Here is a 19,156-nt window from a genome sequence, read left to right as displayed (position 1 = left end):
AACGGAAGGGGATAGTGATCCTTCCTGATTGTGGCGTTGAGCTTCCTAAAGTCAATGTAAACGCTCCCACCATCTTGGATTCGATTGGATACCTGCACCAAAGAAGGTAACAACCTATTATTTGAAATGGGAATGGGAATTGGAATAGGTGGCTCACCAATGTGCTAGGATGAAGTGGCAGCATAGTCAATAGATGCACAAAGGGTGCTCTCGGCCAAATTTGATTTTTTGAGGGTTGGGGCGTGTTCCTTGTGCTTTACTCCAATTCCCTCTTCGTTAGTGGTTCTAGGTACATCCTTCTTGATTAGTGCTGCTGAACGTTCTTGCCCTAAATTTTTAATCACATCTATAGCAAAGCAAGAACGAACATCATTAGGATTCGTAGCAGATTCAGAAACTTTAAAGTTAATCATATCGCCACCAAACTCCATAGTTAAGGCTCCCTTGGCCACGTCAATCTTGGTGTGGGATGTTTTCATGAAAGGTCGTCCAAGTAAGATTTGTAATGGTGAAGAGTGGCCTGAGTCCTCCATGTCAAGCACGTAGAAATCTATAGAAAAAATCAAGTGGTCGACCTGCACCAAAACATCTTCCAAAACTCCTTTTGGGTATACATTAGATTGATCGGCTAATTGAATAATAACACCATCATTTGTAAGCTCTCCTAGATTCATAGATGCATAAATAGAATATGGCATGACATTAATGGAAGCACCTAAATCTAGCATAGCATGTTCAAACCTTGTATTACCAATTACACAAGGGATAATGAAACTACCTGGATCTTTGCATTTAGGTGGTAGCTTTCTTTGCAACATTGCAGAGACATTCTCACTTACATGTACCACATCTTTCTCCCGAATCCGTTTCCTTGTTGTACAAAGCTTCTTAAAAAACTTAGCGTACTTCGGGATTTGCTTTATAGCATCAAGAAGCGGGATATTGACGTGCACCTTCCTAAACGTCTCCAGAATGCCTTTTTCATCCTCTTCGCTCCTGGCTTGCATAAACCTGCTAGGAAAGGGCACATTTAGTGGAATAGAACTAGAAAAATTAGAATTTGTACTTACCTTGCTTGTTTTAGACAACATGGAGGGCTTAGGAAGCTGCGGCAAGGGTTGTTCTACCCTTGCCGTGGGTTTGTCCAATGTTTCATCTTGTTGCTGCAACTTTTCATCCTCCTCTTGGCTAGATTTTTTGGGCTAGTTCCAACCTCCTTGCCACTTCTCAATGTGATAGCGTTGGTGGTTTCAAATCCTCCATTTGGATTCACAACGGTTAAACTAGGAAGTTTTCCTTGTTCTCTAAACTGCCCATGGAACTCTAAAATCTGCTCTATTTGCTTCTTCATGTCACTCATCTCCTTGGCTTGATTTTGTTGGCCCTGGGTTAATGAAGTTAATAATTGAAGAAGTGTATCATTATCTAATGACGAACATGAGTTTGTTTGGGCATATTGTATATAAGGTTGTGGTGGCTGCGCAAGACTTGAATATAACTCCTCATATGGCTGCCAATATCCTTCGTGTTGAACTTGTTGAGATTCGCACCACATAGAGTTTGAATGATCACTCCAATCTGAATTGTATGTGTTGGAAAACAAATTGTTCCCTGATTGATTATGATCTTGATAACCCCAGGTATTGACATTCTCCCAACCTCTTTATGGACGTTGATTTGCTTGATATTCTTGCCTATAAAACGCACCAAATGTAGGAACACTTTGCCTTGTGGTCCTTTCGATATATTGCGTTAACTGAGAAGTAAGATTCGTTATTTGAGTTTGAAGATTAGCAATTGCCATGTCTTACTTCTCTAGTACCTAAAATCAAAGAAAGAAAACTAAATCAAATATCAAAAGTAAAATAAACAAAACAGGGTGATTAGCAATTTTGCTAATACCCGGCAACGGCGCCAAAATTTGATGTGAAAATTAACTCGACACACAAATTAAACCCTATTGATGAAAATTGTAGTAAAGATGTAAGTAGGGATCGTTCCAAACCGAGGATTAACTAAGGCTACTAATATACACAAATATGACTCAAAAATACCAAACTAGACTTAGAAACACTCAACTAGACTCAAAAACACAAAACTAGACACTTAAGACTTAAAACTGACTCAAACTACTCAAAACAACAAAACTAAGTTAAAAAGACTCAAAACAGACTTTAGGGAGTTATTTGGACGTATTTAAGACTAGTAAGACTCAAAACACTAAATTGGACAGATTTAAACACTTTTCTAACTAATCTAAGACACTTAAATAAAAGGGGGATTTATTTTGACGAAATTTAACTAAACTAAACAGATTACAAAACAAAGTAAATTAGGTGATTTGAATGGCGAAAACTTAGCCAGAGGATCCTTCTCCACACATGACATATGCATATAAACCAATTTCCAGTATTGTTCCCTTAGACTATGAATGACAACACCCCAAGTTAACCGTGACAACACAAATTAACTATCAGATTTTCCTTAACTCATTGAATTGGACGGGATACACATCACAACCAAATTATCCTTCTCAAGTTCCCTAACTATGAAAAGCATGATAGAAAACATATCAAAGGTCATTAAGTTCTTTGAAAACCATAAGCATTGACGAGACATTCGTAACTATGAAAAGCATGATACTCCTGCCAAGGATTTACATAACACAATCATGACTAGTGACTTCCACTAAGTTCATAACGATTATGTGAAACTCCCTTATACTCTAGCATCAAGTTTATGCATGCAAACTAAGTATGCATCCTCAATCAACATACATAAACAAGTTTTAATAACTCAGATAAGCAAATCACATTCAAGACTCAAGAAACAATAATTGGATGTAATCACTTCATAGAAAGCATATAATCATGGCTTTGAATTCACCTCTAACTAAAAAGAAATTAGTTCCACATGTCTTTAGAAACTGAAATAAACATCAAAACCAAAATTGAAATAAATCTAAAGATAGAAACAACCAGGAACATCCCAGCAACTCCAATGGCAGATTCGAATCCTTATTGGATTGCAAGCCACGGCACAAAGCTCATTCTTCCTTCCTTGCTGCGTTACTTAATGAATCTCTGGGAAATTGGCGTGAATTGTGGTGTAGAATGAATATAAGGGTGGTGCTTTGATTTGTGCAACATAATGATGTATTTATAGTCTATAACTCACGGCAAAAAGGTAGCATAGGAGAACGATTGTGTAACCAAAACCCAAGTGGAATGGGTTAAAACAATCAGAAACCAAGGGGAATTAGGCTAGAAAGGTGCGGCAGGTTTTAAAGCTTCTAGAAGGGATGTTTCAGCACATATTTTTGAACCTAAAGGGACAAGGGTACACGGCATGGGTTCAGAGAAGGATTACAAGTCCTAAATCACCAAGGAGAAGGCATATATGCGGCCTATAAGGGATAAGGGTTCTAGAATCTGAAATATGTAATTTAAATGCATAATTATCCCTTATAAATGGCTCGAATTAAGGCATAAACTGATTTGGATAAGATAAGATAGGATAAGGCTAGATTAGGAAAGGATAAGATAAGATAATGTTTGTTTGGATAAGATAAGGTTGGATAAGGTTTTGGATAATGTTCATTCTTTTGAGCTGATTACTTATCTTCTTTGTCTTGGATTTATTTCTTCAACTCTTTAGCACATTCCTTGACATCTTTGGTCTTCAAATTCATCCATCCATCTTGCTCCACTCATAAGCTATCCATTTGATGCCCAAAACTGCTTCAAAATGCTCCTAATTGCACTTTCTTGCCAACTTTGTCATTTGGACCTACAAACACACGAAAATAACTTAAAACACTATAATAAACACAAACTAACTATGAAAATACAAGAAAACAAGCTAACTAAGGTGCATAAATATGCTCTTATCAGTTTGTTATATCAAAACAAAATTGATAGAATAAAGGATAAAACGTATTGACATATTAACTTAGGAATTTTTTTTTTGGTTCAAAAATTAGGAACATTATACACACGCATATAGGTGTGCAATTGAGACTAGACTGTTTTTGTTCCAGTTGGCACATAACAAAATAAAATAATAATAATAATAATTGGAAGACTAACTTCACATTCATCATCATGCCCAATACGCCTTTTAGCTAGCTCACCAAATTCATAAATTTTTCAGTGTATTTGAAACACAGAATGATGCATCATGTGTTACTATACAAGTGAGGAAATACTTGTATTAAAAAATTAACAACTTAGAAAATAAAACTTTGCTCACTTATGTATCGACATACAGTGTATTATCCGTATTCCCGACATAATGAAATTTTTTTACACCAAAACATGATTCAATATGTAAGAGCCAGCTTAATTTGACTTTGATATAGCCACTCCCATACACACACGCACGCACACACACACACTCTCCCTTTCTCTCTCTTTCTCCACCCAATTCCCACATTACAAGAAATCTGCCTTTATAAACGGGCCACAACACATCCAACTCCATCAAACAAAACAAACTCAAGGTAGGTTCCTCACTTCTTAAACAATAACAAAATGGAGCACCTCTATCTGAACTTCCTCTTGGCGTTTGTCTCATGTTTCACTCTTTCTCTCTCCATGCTCTTTTACTCGCACAAAGCGCAATTCGTCGGCACCAACCTATCGCCTGGCAAAGTTGGCTACTCAGTGATCGACGAGACCTACTAGTTCCTAGCCACAGGATGGAAAGGTCACCCGAGGAAGTTCATCTTCGACATCATGACCAAATACTCTTCCGAAGTGTTCAAGACCTCATTTATCGGCTAGAAAGCCGTCATCTTCTGTGGTGCAGCCTGCAACAAGTTTTTGTTCTCCAATGAGAACAAGCTCGTCGCTGGATGGTGGCCTAGCTTCGTGAACAAGCTCTTCCCTTCTTTTACGGAGACTTCCGCCGAGGAAGAGGCCAAGAAGATGAGAAAAGAAGAAGGAAGTTGAAGTTTTGCCCAAGCTCTCCAGCGATGCATCAGCATCATGGATACCGTCGCCCAACGCCACATTGCTGACGGCTGGGAAAAGAAGAAGGAAGTTGAAGTTTTACCCTCGCCAAGAGTTAAGTTCCCGTCTACTATTTTATTATTAGAAAAGCGACTTATGTTAACATACGTAATGTACCACTATATATAAATTTCTGATCACATATGGATATGTTATATCTATATGTTTGAACAAACAGCTAGACCTTTTGGCTTGTTCCACGGTTATTTGTGCGCCTGGAGGACTCGGTTGAGATCACCAAGCTAGGCGATCCGTTCACAGTTTTGGCCTCGGGAATCATATCGATGCCTCTAGATTTCCCGGGGACTCTGTTTCACAAAGCAAACAAGGGGTCCAACTTCATTAGGGAGGAGCTGACAAAGATGATGTTAGAGGATGATAGACTTGGCGGAGGGCAAATCGTTGCCGACGCAAGACATATTGTCTCACATGTTGATATTGTGCGACGAGCACATTAGTCACTTGAAGGAACACAATATCGCCAATAAGATTTTGGGGCAGCTGATCGGTGGCCATGACACCGCCAACACTACTTGCACTTTTGTTGTCAAGTATCTTACCGACCTTCCTCACGAGAAATTTTTCCAAGTTCTGGGCTCATTAGCTAACTGGAGTTCCACCAAACCTTGAATTGACACATATACACATTTTAAAACCAACCCATTGTTTAAGGATATAAAAAAATTAAATAAATAAAAAAAAAGATATTGGTGTTTGGACCCACTCCTTCCTATTTCCCTTGTTCGGGAAACTAATAGGCTTTTTATGAATTGAACAATGGCTAGCCTTCTCTCTTCCTCTCCCTTTGCCGTCTCCATGCATCCTGGCAACCAAGCAATCTCTGACGAAACCATTCTAGATTTTTGCATTTACATTATTCAAAATTATAAATCAACAATTAATTTCAAAAATTATGCTAACTTTTTTAAAATCATCTTTCAGTTGGGAAAGACTATAGAAGAAGAAGATGGTATCAAATTCATATCTTAGTTCAGTGGTAAAGACTGTAGTTTTATGTGGGTGTTCATAGTGGTGGGCATGATGTGGCTGTTGGGTGGAAAGCATCAACATCGAGTGGGTGACCTTGGTGATGGCAGCAGCGGTCGTTCGGATGCAGGTGGTGATGACGCTTGATGCGTAAAATAACTAAATACACAAATTAAACCCTCTTTTTATCAATTGTAGTAAAGTATGTAAGTAGGGATCGTTCTGGACCGGGGATTAGGAGGGATTGCTAAACACTTGAAAACTGTCTTAGAAACGTAAAAACAAAGTTTAAAACACTAAACTAGACTCAAAGAATGTAAAACTCAATTTTGAAACACTAAAACAAACCAAAAGACTCAAAACAGCAAACAAACACTCAAAACTGCCTTAAAAACACTTTCTGGGCAGTTTTGAACACAAACATAGATTTCGACGAAATTGGGTTACAACTTGAATCAAAACACTTAAAAACACACAAACTAAATGGATTTCTAACTAATCTAACACTTTAAAATAAAGGGGGATTTGGTTTTGACGAAATTGAAAACTAGACAAAACTTTGTAATTAAAACAGATTGTAGAACGAATTTGAATGAAACTTATGGATGGAAGGCTAGCTAGGAGGTTCTTCTCCACACATGTCACACTTGCATACAAGACGATTTCCAGTTGCTTTTCGATAAGCTATGAATACTCAACACCCCAGATTAACCGTGAATTGCACTAATTAACCCTCAGTTTTTCCACAAGTTATTGAGTTGGATGATTGCATACGACAACCCAAAACATTCCCTACAAGTTCCCTACATGAATTGCATAATAAAGATACAAGCAAGAATCATTAAGTTCTATGAAAAACATAAGCATTGACGAGGCACTCGTTACTATGAATTGCATGAAACTTATGCCAAGAATTTACTTAAAGCGATTGTGACTAGCAACCTTCACTACTTGTGAATATAAGTTCATAACGATTAGGTGAAACTCCTTTATATTCTAGCGTCAAATTCATGCATGAAAATTAAGCGTGCACTCTCAACCAACATACACAAATCAGTTTTTATACGAACGGATAAGTAAATTGAATTCACAACTTATGAATCACAACTGGATGTAATCAAATCATATTGCAAGTAAGTACATGGTTTCGAATCACCCCCTAACTAAGAGGGGTTTAGTTCCTCATACTCACAATACAAAGATTATTGAATTGAAACATTGAAAACAAAAGAAAGATCACACCTAAAACGTTCCAACAATCCTCAATCGAATGACAAGCACATCCAAGGCCTTTCTTCCTTCCTCTTTGCTGCGGCACAAGGGTTGGTGGTGAGTTTTGGGGGTTATGGATGGTGTAGAAGGGTGGAATGGTGTTTAGGATGGATGTATGGTGCGGCTAGGAGTGTTTGGGGTCAGAAACTATGGAGAATGGTGAAGGATGGGTGCGGCAAGGATAGGTCAATGATTTCTGGCGTGAATGGGAGTGAATGAATGAATTGTGGCTGCAAAAAGGAAGTATATTTAAAGGGATTCAGGAAATAAAACCCTAGGTTAAATAGGTAAACAGAAATTAAGTCTAAAGCTTCTAGAATTAGGAAATCAAATCAGAAATTTAAAGGAAAAAAGCTAAAAGGTGCGGCTAGGGATTAAAACATAAAAGGAATGTGTTTAAATGCAAGGAATCAGGAAACAACCCTCTCCCTTGCACGGCAAGGAAGAGGAATGGGCAAGGTGTGTGCGGCAAGGGTCCCTAAGGGTTCTAGGGCCTTTGTTTTGTGTCCTCAAATGCATATGAATTCTTCAAAGTGGCTGGACATAAGGACTTTTAGAATTAGGAAAGGTCAAACCAAAATAGGAAACCTTGGCTTAACTTTCCTACTTCAAGTAGGAATCCTTGTTGGAGTTGGAATCCTTCGTTAATTAGGAATCCTCATGTGATTAGGAATCCATCTTCAATTAGGAATCCTTCGTTAATTAGGAATCCTCATGTGATTAGGAATCCATCTTCAATTAGGAATCCTTCGTTAATTAGGAATCTTTCGTTGATTAGGAATCCTTCATTGATTAGGAAACCTAATTTCTTCAAGTCTTCAATTCATCCATTCCTTTTGCTCCAAAAGGCTCCAAATTACATCATTTTACACACTTTGGCCTTAGAATCTGAAAACACACAAAAGTGACTTTAAACACTTAAATAACTAAAGAAACACAACGTAAAAACACGAGAACAAGCCAATTAAGTCGCATAAATTTGCTCCTATCAACGCTTTGGTCAGAGATTGCTTGGTTGCCGATGTGCATAGAGAAGGCGATGGAGAGGGAAGAGAGAAGGCCGATGCTGTAGTGATGAAAAGGCCTTTCTCGAATAAAGGAGAGAGGAAGAAGAGACTAGTGGGGCCCAAACCCCAATATGTTTTATTTTTTAATTCTTAAACGGCATGTTCTGTAAAAATGTTTACAGGTGGCAAGTCATTATGGGTGGAACTCTAGATCAGCTAATGAACCTGGACCATGAAAAAAATTCTCCTTCCTCACATTTATGATGAAGTCTAAAAAGGTAATTATTAATTAACCCCCTAACCCTATCTAATTAGGTATTTTTTTTCTTTCTTTCTGGGGTAATGAAGATATTTTTTACCTAATAAATTAATAATTATTAAGGCATGCCGGTTAAAATTGAGATTTAGCGGAAAAAACCCTACACTAAATATTGTACATTCACAATGACCAGCCTTTGTGTTATATATTTTCTGATACAGTATTTTGTTGTTAGCACTGTTAAGGATACTGATGTGAAAATTAACTAGCACACAAATTAAACCCTCTTATTGACAATTGTAGTATATATGCAAGTAGGGATTGTTCTAGGCCGGGGATTAGGAGTGATTGCTAATCTACTCTAAACTGACTTAACAACACAAAACTAGGCTAAAAACACTTTAGACTCAAAGAACTCAAAACAAACTGTAAAACTCAAAACTAACTAGAATGACTCAAAACAGACTCTAGGGAGTTATTTGGACGAATTTTACTTTAATTTGACTCAAAACAATAAAAGACACAAAGTTGGACAGATTCTAACTAGTTTAACACTCTAAAGTAAAGGGGATTGGGTTTTGGACGAAATTAAAGTGAAAACAAGTGAATTAAAGACTTAAACAAAGTTGGACGAATTTGGTGAATTAAATGGATGATGGGCTAGCTAAAGGTTCCTTCTCCACACATGACACACTTGCATACAAATCGATCTCCAGTTGCACTTTTTGATAAACCATGAATGACAATGCCCCAGATTAACCTTGCCATTACTAATTAACCCTCAGATTTTCCTTAAATCATTGAATTGGATGGGATACGCATCATCAACCCAAATTATTCTTCAATAGTCCCCTACATGCACATCATAATAGAAATAAAATCAAAGATCATTAAGCTCTATGAAAATCATAAGCATTGACAAAGCATTCGTAACTATGACATCATGATACTCATGCTAGGAATTTAACTTAACGCGATCATGACCAGCGACCTTCACTACTTGTGAATATAAGTTTGTAACGATTATGTGAAACTCCTTTATATTCTAGCATCAGATTCAAGCATGCAAACTAAGTAGGCCTCCTTAATCAACATACAAGAATAAGTTTTGAATAAAACAGTTAAGCAAATTGCATTCACACTTTATGAAATCACAACTGGAATTAGTCAATTCATAATGCAAATATGTTCATGGTTTCGAAATTCCCCCTAGGTAAAAGGAGTTTAGCTCCTCATGTTCACAAAACAAAGATAAACAAACTTAAACATTGAAATCAAAAGATAGATTACACCTATGAATGATCCAGCAATCCAAACTTGAATAGCAAGCACTCCAAGGGTTCTCCTTCTTCTCATTGTTGCGGCACAAAGGTTGGGTGAAGGTTTGAGTGGTGATTTGTATGGAAGAATGGTTGAAAGTGTGAATGGTAGTGAATGGATGATTGGAAGGCTACGGTAGAGGGTAATATATATAGCAGAGTATGTAAAAACCCTAGGGAATAAAGGCTTAGGTGCGGCAGAAATAAAGAAAAAAGGCTAAGTAAGTTTTTATTATTGTTTTAGGATTTATAACTCTAAATCCACAAAGAAAAGGGCTAAGTCAAAACATAATCCAAGAGAAAAGGGAAAGGGAGGTGCGGCAAACCCTAGAGAGAAAGGGAGAAGAGACTACACGGCAAGGGAAGAAAGGAAAGGGAAAGGGAATGTCCTTCCTTGTGCGGCAAGGAAAGAAAAATTAAGGGATAGGTGCGGCACCCTTTGTGGCAAGGACTAGGTCTTCTAGAAACATGTAATTAAGTGTCCTAAAGTATTTAGGACACCCCTTTGCAGCTGGAACATAAGCGAATTAGGATTAGGAAAGTTTAGGACAAAATAAGGTAACTTGGCTAACATTCCTTCTTTCTTGCTTGCATCCTTTACTTCCTTTTCTTGAATTAATTTCTTCATAACTTCAGCATAATCCTAGCCTCTTTTGATCTTCAAATTCGTCCATCCACCTTGCTCCATGCATGTGATATTCATTCCAAGCCTAAAACTGCTCCAAAAAGCTCCAAAATGTACTTTCTTGCTACTTTAGCCCTTTGGACCTACAAACACATGAAAATAGCTTAAAATACTAAAATAACTATGAACTAACAACATAAATGCAAGAAAACAAGCTAACTAAGTCGCATAAATATGCTCCTATCAAATTCCCCCACACTTAGCTTTTGCTAGTCCTCGAGCAAAACAAAACAAACAAAACATAACCTAGACCTTCCAACATTTGCCTCAAGGATTTCCAATGAAACATGACATGCCAAAGATCACCACTCATATAGATTTTAGCAATCCTTACCCTCAAGTACAAACTTAATCATAGTCACCACTTACTAGCTCTCATTTAATCAATTAAAATGACATTTTGAATGTAGTAACATGCCTTAGAGAATTCCCTCAATTCCTCACCGGATATACACTCTATTTTCACACAGAATTTTTGAATACACCCCTATACTAGGTATATGTGAGAAGATTAATGTAAACATGTAGACTAGTACTCACATATGTTTTAAACAAAGAAGGCAATTTCTGGAATTATTAATGCATGTATGTATATATGATCTCATGAACGGAATGCTACTACTTAGAAGCGAGAACCAGGGATTCTATATGCTCATACCAATTTCAAACTACACAGATTGAAACACATAACACCCAAGATACAAGTCAAAGGGTTGTAACGGGGCTAAGGGTATTGGCTAACAAAGAAAGGTTAAGGATAAACAAAAGGTTCTTAAAGCAATAGTAAGCAAAGTAATGAAATTAACACTTAGAATAACTTATGACTGCAAAATCCACTTTAAACACAAAGGGAAGATTCACAAAACACTTAGGGCCGAATTCAAACTTTTGGTCCCTTTCTTCAATAATCAACACTTGTGAGTTAATTCTCACTTATTTTCAACTCTTTTCTTTCTTTTCTACACATTTTTTTTCTTTTTCCACGTTTTTTTACATATATTATTTTTTTCTTCTTCTTTCAAACTTGTGCCTTTTCACTTTGGTACACAAAACACACTTTGAAAACCCTTCCCCCACACTTGTTTTTTTGCATAATGTTCATCAAAAGGAATTCCTTCTAAGTTATGCTCCAACTACACTTTAAGAACAAGGGTATGGATAGTCTTATTCTAGGCTAGGTAGGGATAATGTGGCTAACAAAGAAAATAGGCTAAACCAAAGGGGTTAAACCTACAAAACAAATGCATGGGATGAAGGCTTTTTGGCACTGGTGGTAACTACTAAACAACTTCATCTTGTTATATGTTATGCACTCAATTTTAAGCTTTGAATGAAACAGGTATGAGTTCTAGTATTTGAAACTTAAAATGATGAAAAACGCATTCTAAGTAGCAACCAAGCCAAGAAGTAATGAGATCATGCAACGACTTTAGAAAACAAAAACATCACAGATTTATAACTCTCCAAACAAAGTTTAGGCTCAAGTCTCTCAGGGTTGTAGCATTAGTTTGAGTTTCTTCCTTCAAGCATGTTACAAAAACTAATTTTTTTTCCTTTGTGATTACATGTGAATTCATAAACGTCAACTACAACCAAGTATTAACCAAGAGCAAATCAAAACTTCCATCCATGTTTGTAACTCTCTTTAACAGTCATGCAATTAAAAACCAAATCCTCATTTTTATGTTGAAAGGTACCCTAAGACACAAACACACACAAACGACTCTTTTTTGTTTGTTTTTCAAAACTTTTTTATTTATTTTTCAAATTTTCGTATTTTTCTTTCAAAACACACTAAAACAGTTCAAAATACACTAAAAACACTTAAAACAGTAAGAAACAACATTAGAAGTGATAGGTGGTAAAATCCCACGAAAATCATGTAAAAACAACTTGTTTACCCCCCCCCCACACTTAAACCAAACATTGTCCTCAATGTTTCAAACAAAGACTCACACATAAGCAAACAAACAACAAACATACATGGCAAAATAAATGCAGTAAAGAGAAGGGTTTAGGAACCCAAATTTGGTTTTGGAGTGAAAATTCCAACGTTCCCTAGTGGAATGCATGGGTTGCCACCCAAGAAGCGCTTGCTTTAACGTCTTCCAGCCAGACGAAAGCTCATCTTAAGCTGGATTGGACCCCACGGCATGGAGGGGTATTTCCTCCCCCACGTGCTCCTCGAAATTCCCCTGATTTGGCTCTATGAATGGAAGGGGATAGTGATCCTTCCTGATTGTGGCATTTAGCTTTCTAAAGTCAATGTAAATGCTCCCACCATCGTGGATTCGATTGGGGACCTGCACCAAAGAAGGTAACAACATATTATTTGATATGGGAATTGGAATTGGACTAGATGGCTCACCAATATGCTGCAATGAAGTGGCAACACTGTCAACAGATGCACAAATGGTGCTCTCGGCTAGATTGTGCAATTTGAGGGTTGTGGCGTTTTCTTTATGCTCCATTCCAATTCCCTCTTCGTTGGTGGTTCTTGATACATCATTCTCGATTGGTGTTGAACTTTCATGTCCCATATTTTCAATTACATCAATGGAAAAACAAGAACGAACATCATTAGGATTCTCAATAGATTAAGGAATTTTAAAGTTAATCATATCACCACCAAACGTCATTGTTAACGCTCATTTGGCCACATCAATCTTGGTTTAGGCTGTTTTTATGAACGGTCATCCAAATAAGATAGACGATGGTGAAGAGTGGGCTGAATCCTCCATGTCAAGCACATAGAAATCTGCAGGAAAAATCAAGTGGTCTACCTGCACCAAAACATCTTCCAAAACTTCTTTCGGGTATGCATTAGATCGATTAGCTAATTGAATAATAACACCATCATTTTAAGCTCTCCTAGATTCATAGATGCATAAACAGAATATGGCATGACATTAATTGATGCACCTAAATCTAGCATAGCATGTTCAAACCTTATATTACCAATTACACAAGGGATAGTGAAACTACTTGGATCTTTGCATTTAGCTGGCATCTTTCTTTGCAGCATTGCAGAGACATTCTCATACACATGTACCACCTCTTTCTCCCGAATCTGTTTCCTTGTTGTACAAAGCTTTTTCAAAAACTTAGCGTACTTCGGGATTTGTTTGATTGCATCCAAGAGCGGGATATTGACTTGTACCTTCCTAAATGTCTCAAGAATGTCCTTCCTCGTCTTCCTCTACACTTTTTCATGCCTATACAGCTCAACAAGGTTCTTCTGGTTCAAACACCTATAAAGGTAATAATCGTGGTAGTTTTCATAATCGGACTTGGTTCAATCAAACTTGGAACTTTGGAGGTAATCGTAACAACTATAACAACTCAGGAGGTATTCTTGGTCCTGTTCCTGCTTCTAGATCAACATTTTCTAGTCATAACTCCGCCAATTACAGCTCTGGTAAATCCCTTCGGTGCCAATTGTGTCTCAAATATGGCCATGAAGCTCTCTATTGTGAGAAACTTTCTTAATTTGCCTCTCAAAGATCCAATGTTAGCCTTCCCATTAGTATGACAGCTACTACCTCCCGTCTACCGAGCTATTGGTTAACTGACAGTGGTGCATCTCACCATGTGACACCTAATCCATCTTCTCTCAATTCTGCCATCTCATACACTGGCAGTGATCAACTCTTTGTCGGTAATGGTAAAGGATTATGCATTTCTCATACTGGGTCTGCTTTAATTCGTACTACAAATGCTACATTTACGCTTAATGATATGCTATTAGTTCCCAAAGCATCACATAACCTGGTATCGGTTTACAAGTTTGTCTATGATAATTGGGAATCTCTGATATGTGATCCATTTGGGTTCTATATTAAGGATCTAAGAACTGGGAGGATGCTCTTCCAGGGCCCCTGTGAAGATGGTTTATACCCTTTCCATTGGGATGCATCCAATGGCACATCTGAAGTTGCACTTTCTCCTCGGGCATTGATGATCAATAAAACAGATATTCATCTATGGCATCAAAGACTAGGACACCCATCGAGTCTAGTCTTACATATTATTGTGAATAAAAACCAGCTACCTGTCATTGGTCCTGTAACTCAAGGATATGTTTGTACTGAATGTAAATTGGGGAAGGTTTCTAAGCTACCTTTTTCTGTTTTGCCTTGTAACTCCATTAGGCCTTTTCATTTACTGCACACTGATGTTTGGGGCCCTTCTGCCATTGCTTCTTATACTGGCTACAAATACTACCTCATTTTGGTAGATGACTATACAAAATACAGCTGGTTATATCCTATGGCTTATAAATATGATGTCTACTTAGTTTTCAAGACTTTTGCTCTTAAAGTTCAAACATTTTTTGCTTGTAAGATACAATGCCTACGGTCAGATTCAGGGGGTGAGTTTTTAAGCAAGAACTTTCAGAATTTTCTTAATGAACAAGGCATTACACATCAACTAAGTTGTCCTCATACGCCTAAACAAAATGGGTGTGCCGAGAGGAAGCATAGACATGTTTTTGAAATGGGTCGAACTCTTCTTTCTCATAGTAGATTGGCAACCAAATTTTAGGTTAAGGCTTTGCAAATGGCTATTTATCTTATCAATCAACTACCCTTTCATTCCTCTTCTATTAGTCATTGGGAACAACTTTTCCAAGCTTCTCATGGTATCATACTCTTAAATCTTTTGGATGTGCTTGTTATCCATGGTTGCAACCTTATTCAGCTAATAAGCTTGAAGCAAATAGCAAGTTGTGTGTTTTTCTGGGCTACAGTCTTAATCATTGTGGGTACAGTCATCCTATAACTAATAAAGTGTATATTTCATGGCGTGTTAGTTTTGATGAGTAGTTGTTTCCTTTCAAGCATTGCATATTTTCCAGATCTCACTCACCTTTAGCTACCTCATCTACAAGCTCTTATCCTATTACTGTGACTATTCCAGTTCCTGCTAATCGAGTATCTTCTACACCTTGCACCTCTCTATTCACCAATCATTGCAATTTCTCCCCGGATCATGTCACTACAACACATGCACTTACTGTGCCTCCATCTTCATCATCTGATTCTGCAAGTATTCCACATGCTTTTGTGCCTACATCTTCTACAGTCTCTACTAATTCTCACCCAATGATTACTCAAGCTAAGGCTATAATTCACAAGCCAAAAGTCTTCACAGCCACAAAACATTCTCTTCCAGTTTATGTTGATTCACTTACTTGCCTTCCTTCAACACCTACAACATTTCTGCAAGCTTCAAAGAATCCAAATTGGATGGTTGCCATGAAGGACGAGTTTCAAGCCTTACAGTCAACTGGCATTTGGGATTTAGTTCTGTTCCATCCAAGCTTAAATTTAGTCGGTTGCAAATGGGTGTTTAAAGTCAAACATTAGCCTAATGGCTCCATTGAACGGTACAAGGCCCATCTAATGGCAAAAGGATTCCATCAGCAAGAGGGAATTGATTTCTCTGAGACTTTCAGTCCGGTTGCTAAGCCTACAACTATACATATTTTGTTATCAATTGTTGTTTCATATGACTGGTTTATACATCAGCTTGATGTAAGTAATGTTTTCCTGCATGGTACCCTCAAGGAGGATGTGTATATAATCCAGCCACAGGGATTTGTTGATCCAACCAAATCACGCCATGTCTGCAAGCTCAATAAGTATCTTTATGGTTTAAAACAGTCTTCTCAGGCTTGGTATGAAACATTCTCACGGCGATTCTGTCATTGGGGTTCTCATCTTCATATTCTGACACCAGTTTGTTTATAAAAAAAGATTCTTCCATCACCTTCATTTTAGTATATGTTGATGATATAATCATTACTAGTAGTTCATGCTCAGTCTGTCAACCTATTATTGCTCAGTTACAAACTATGTTTCCTGTGAAGGATTTGGGCGATATTCACTACTTTCTGGGTATTGAAGTACGCAGATATGCTAAAGGGTTGTTTCTCAACCAATCCAAATATGCTCTTGATCTATTAAAGAAAACTGATATGATTGGTGTCAAGCCTTGCTCCACTCCTGTTGGTTCTGCAAAATTAGATCACTCAGGCACTCTTCTACATGATCCCACATTTTATAGATCAACTGTTGGGGCCTTACAATACCTCACCTAGACGCAGCCTGATTTGGCCTTTGCTGTGAATCAAGTATGTCAGTACATGCACTCCCCTCGCACCATTCACTTGCAGGCCGTCAAACGGATACTTTGATATTTGAAAGGGACTCTTGATGATGGTCTATGGTTTACACAAGGTTCTCAATGCCTCACTGCATGGTCTGATGCAGATTGGGCCGGTTGTCCCGTTGATAGACGATCAACGAGTGGTTATTATGTTTTTCTTGGTCCCAATCTCATATCATGGAGTGCAAAGAAACAATGCATTGTTGCACGGTCTTCAACTGAGGCTGAGTATCGGTCTCTAGCCAATACAACTGCTGAACTTATGGCTGGTTTGGTATTGTTGTGCTTTGAAAAAAAGCTGCTGTGAGAATAAGCGACTGTGCTGTGAGAATAAGCGGCTGTGAAATAAATCAGCAGAGTGTTTGGTAAATTTTTTTGTAAAAGTTCTTTTGGAAAAAAAAAAGTAGTCTGATAGTGGGTCTTTTCATTAAAGGAGCACTATAGCTCTGTGTGCTTTGAAAAAAAAAACCAGTTTTCCGAAGCTGCAAATAGCAGCTTCAGCTTTTTCCTTTCATTTCAGCTTATTCTCACAGCAGCTTCCAAAGTAAGCCTTTTTTTTAGTTTACCAAACACCTAAAACCCTCACAGCTTTTTTTCATGGGTGCTTTTTTTTTAAGCACCTCACTCCCAAACCACCCCTTAGTTGGGTTTGTAAAATCCTAAGGATATTTCCTTCCCCATTCTTCAAACTCCTGCAATCTTCTGTGACAACAAAAGTGCAATTGCACTAGCCTTTAATCCTATATTCCATGCTCAGGCCAAACACGTGGAAATTGATTATCTCTATATCCGAGAAAAGGTTCATGGTTGGCAAAGTCAGTTTGCATCATGTTGCTTCTCCTCTTCAACTGGCCGACTTTTTACTAAATCTTTGCCATCTGCTCGTTTTGCCGAGTTAACTTGCAAGCTTTCAGTTAGAGCTCCTAACTTTAACTTGAAGGGGTGTGTTAAGGATACAATAGGAGTACTAGCTAATAATGTACCTAATTAGAACCTTACTTAGCTGTTAAGTTATGATTGTTAGAATCTGTTATAATTAGAGTATGTTAAGCTATTTATACTAGATGTACACACAGTTTGTTACAATTGAATAGAATCATTTTTTTTCTGCAACAACTTCTCTCTCTACATTTCTTTCACAACAATTCTCTCTCTTTCTACAAGCACATGGGGATCTATAATTGACTAAGCATACTTTAATAGATTAACCTATACACTCTAAATAGATTAACCAATATATTACGTAATTAATCTATCATTACCACATATCAAAAATGTTATCTAGATCTATTGGTATCTAAGAAATGTATGATCATTAATTATTAAATTGGTTTATTTCTTAAAAGGTGAAAATTTAATAGTCGCCTCATGTAATTACCTATTTACCCTTGTTAGTTTCAATAACTACTAATATTAGTGTTTTCGTTGGAATTTATCTGCCACTGATTACTAACGATGATAATATCAATTAATTAATATAATGAACAAAGCAAATGGAGATCCTAAGCACAAAAGCCCCAGGGGAGTTGCTGAACTGGGATGACCTACATAAGATGAAATACTCATGGAACGTAGCTCAAGAAGTTCTCAGATTGGCTCCACCTCTTCAATGACTTTCAGGGAAGCCCTGTCTGACTTTGTCTTCAATGGTTTCACCATTCCAAAGGGCTGGAAGTTATGCATGTATAATATTTTTTTTAATTTTCTTATCAACAAGTGTCATCCGTGAGATTTGAACTGAAATTTAATATTTAATTTTGTATGGTGTATTGCAGTTATATTGGAGCACAAACTCGACAAACAAGAACGCAGCTTACTTCCCAGAACCATTCAAATTCTAACCTACAAGGTTCAAAGGAAATAGCCCTGCACCATACACGTTTGTGCCCTTTGGAGGAGGTCCTAGGATGTGCCCCGACAAAGAGTACGCCCAATTGGAAATCCTAGTGTTCATGCACAACTTGGTGAAGAGGTTCAAATGGGAGAAAGTTCTTCCCAACGAGCAGATTGTAGTTGACCCAATGCCCATTCCCGCCAAGGAACTTCCCGTTTGCCTTTTTCCTCATCCTAAGACCGCCGCACCTTAATTTTCTTGCTACGCTTATACTTAAAACTAAAAAAACCATCAAATAAGGCTTAATTTGTACTTTTTGTTTTTTAATAAACGATTTTGTCTACACTAAGGGGGAGAGTGAATGGGCTAAGATTCTGGTCTAGCCATAATAATGTGGTTCAAATTTACTTTTGATGAGAATCGAATCTAAGACCTCGCACTTACAAGTGAAGAGGAGTACCACTATACCATAATACTAAGTGGCTGATAGGAGCATATTTATACGACTTAGTTAGCTTGTTTTCTTGCTTTTAATTAGCTAAACTATGATAATTATAGTGTTTAAAGTTATTTTCGTGCAATTTCAGGTTTTAGTGTCAAAGTATGCAAA

The 19,156-nt window shown here is 37.4% G+C and overlaps 1 pseudogene; it reads left to right on the top strand.

Moving 5' to 3' along the window:
• The first annotated feature begins 4,532 nt into the window (after positions 1–4,532).
• On the top strand, positions 4,533–18,799 carry LOC126609268 (beta-amyrin 28-monooxygenase-like; annotated as a pseudogene).
• Positions 18,800–19,156: the final 357 nt, after the last annotated feature.

Source organism: Malus sylvestris, chromosome 16, assembly GCF_916048215.2.
Source record: "Malus sylvestris chromosome 16, drMalSylv7.2, whole genome shotgun sequence".
Classification (NCBI taxonomy): domain Eukaryota; kingdom Viridiplantae; phylum Streptophyta; class Magnoliopsida; order Rosales; family Rosaceae; genus Malus; species Malus sylvestris.
This window is presented reverse-complemented; position numbering and strand designations above follow the sequence as displayed.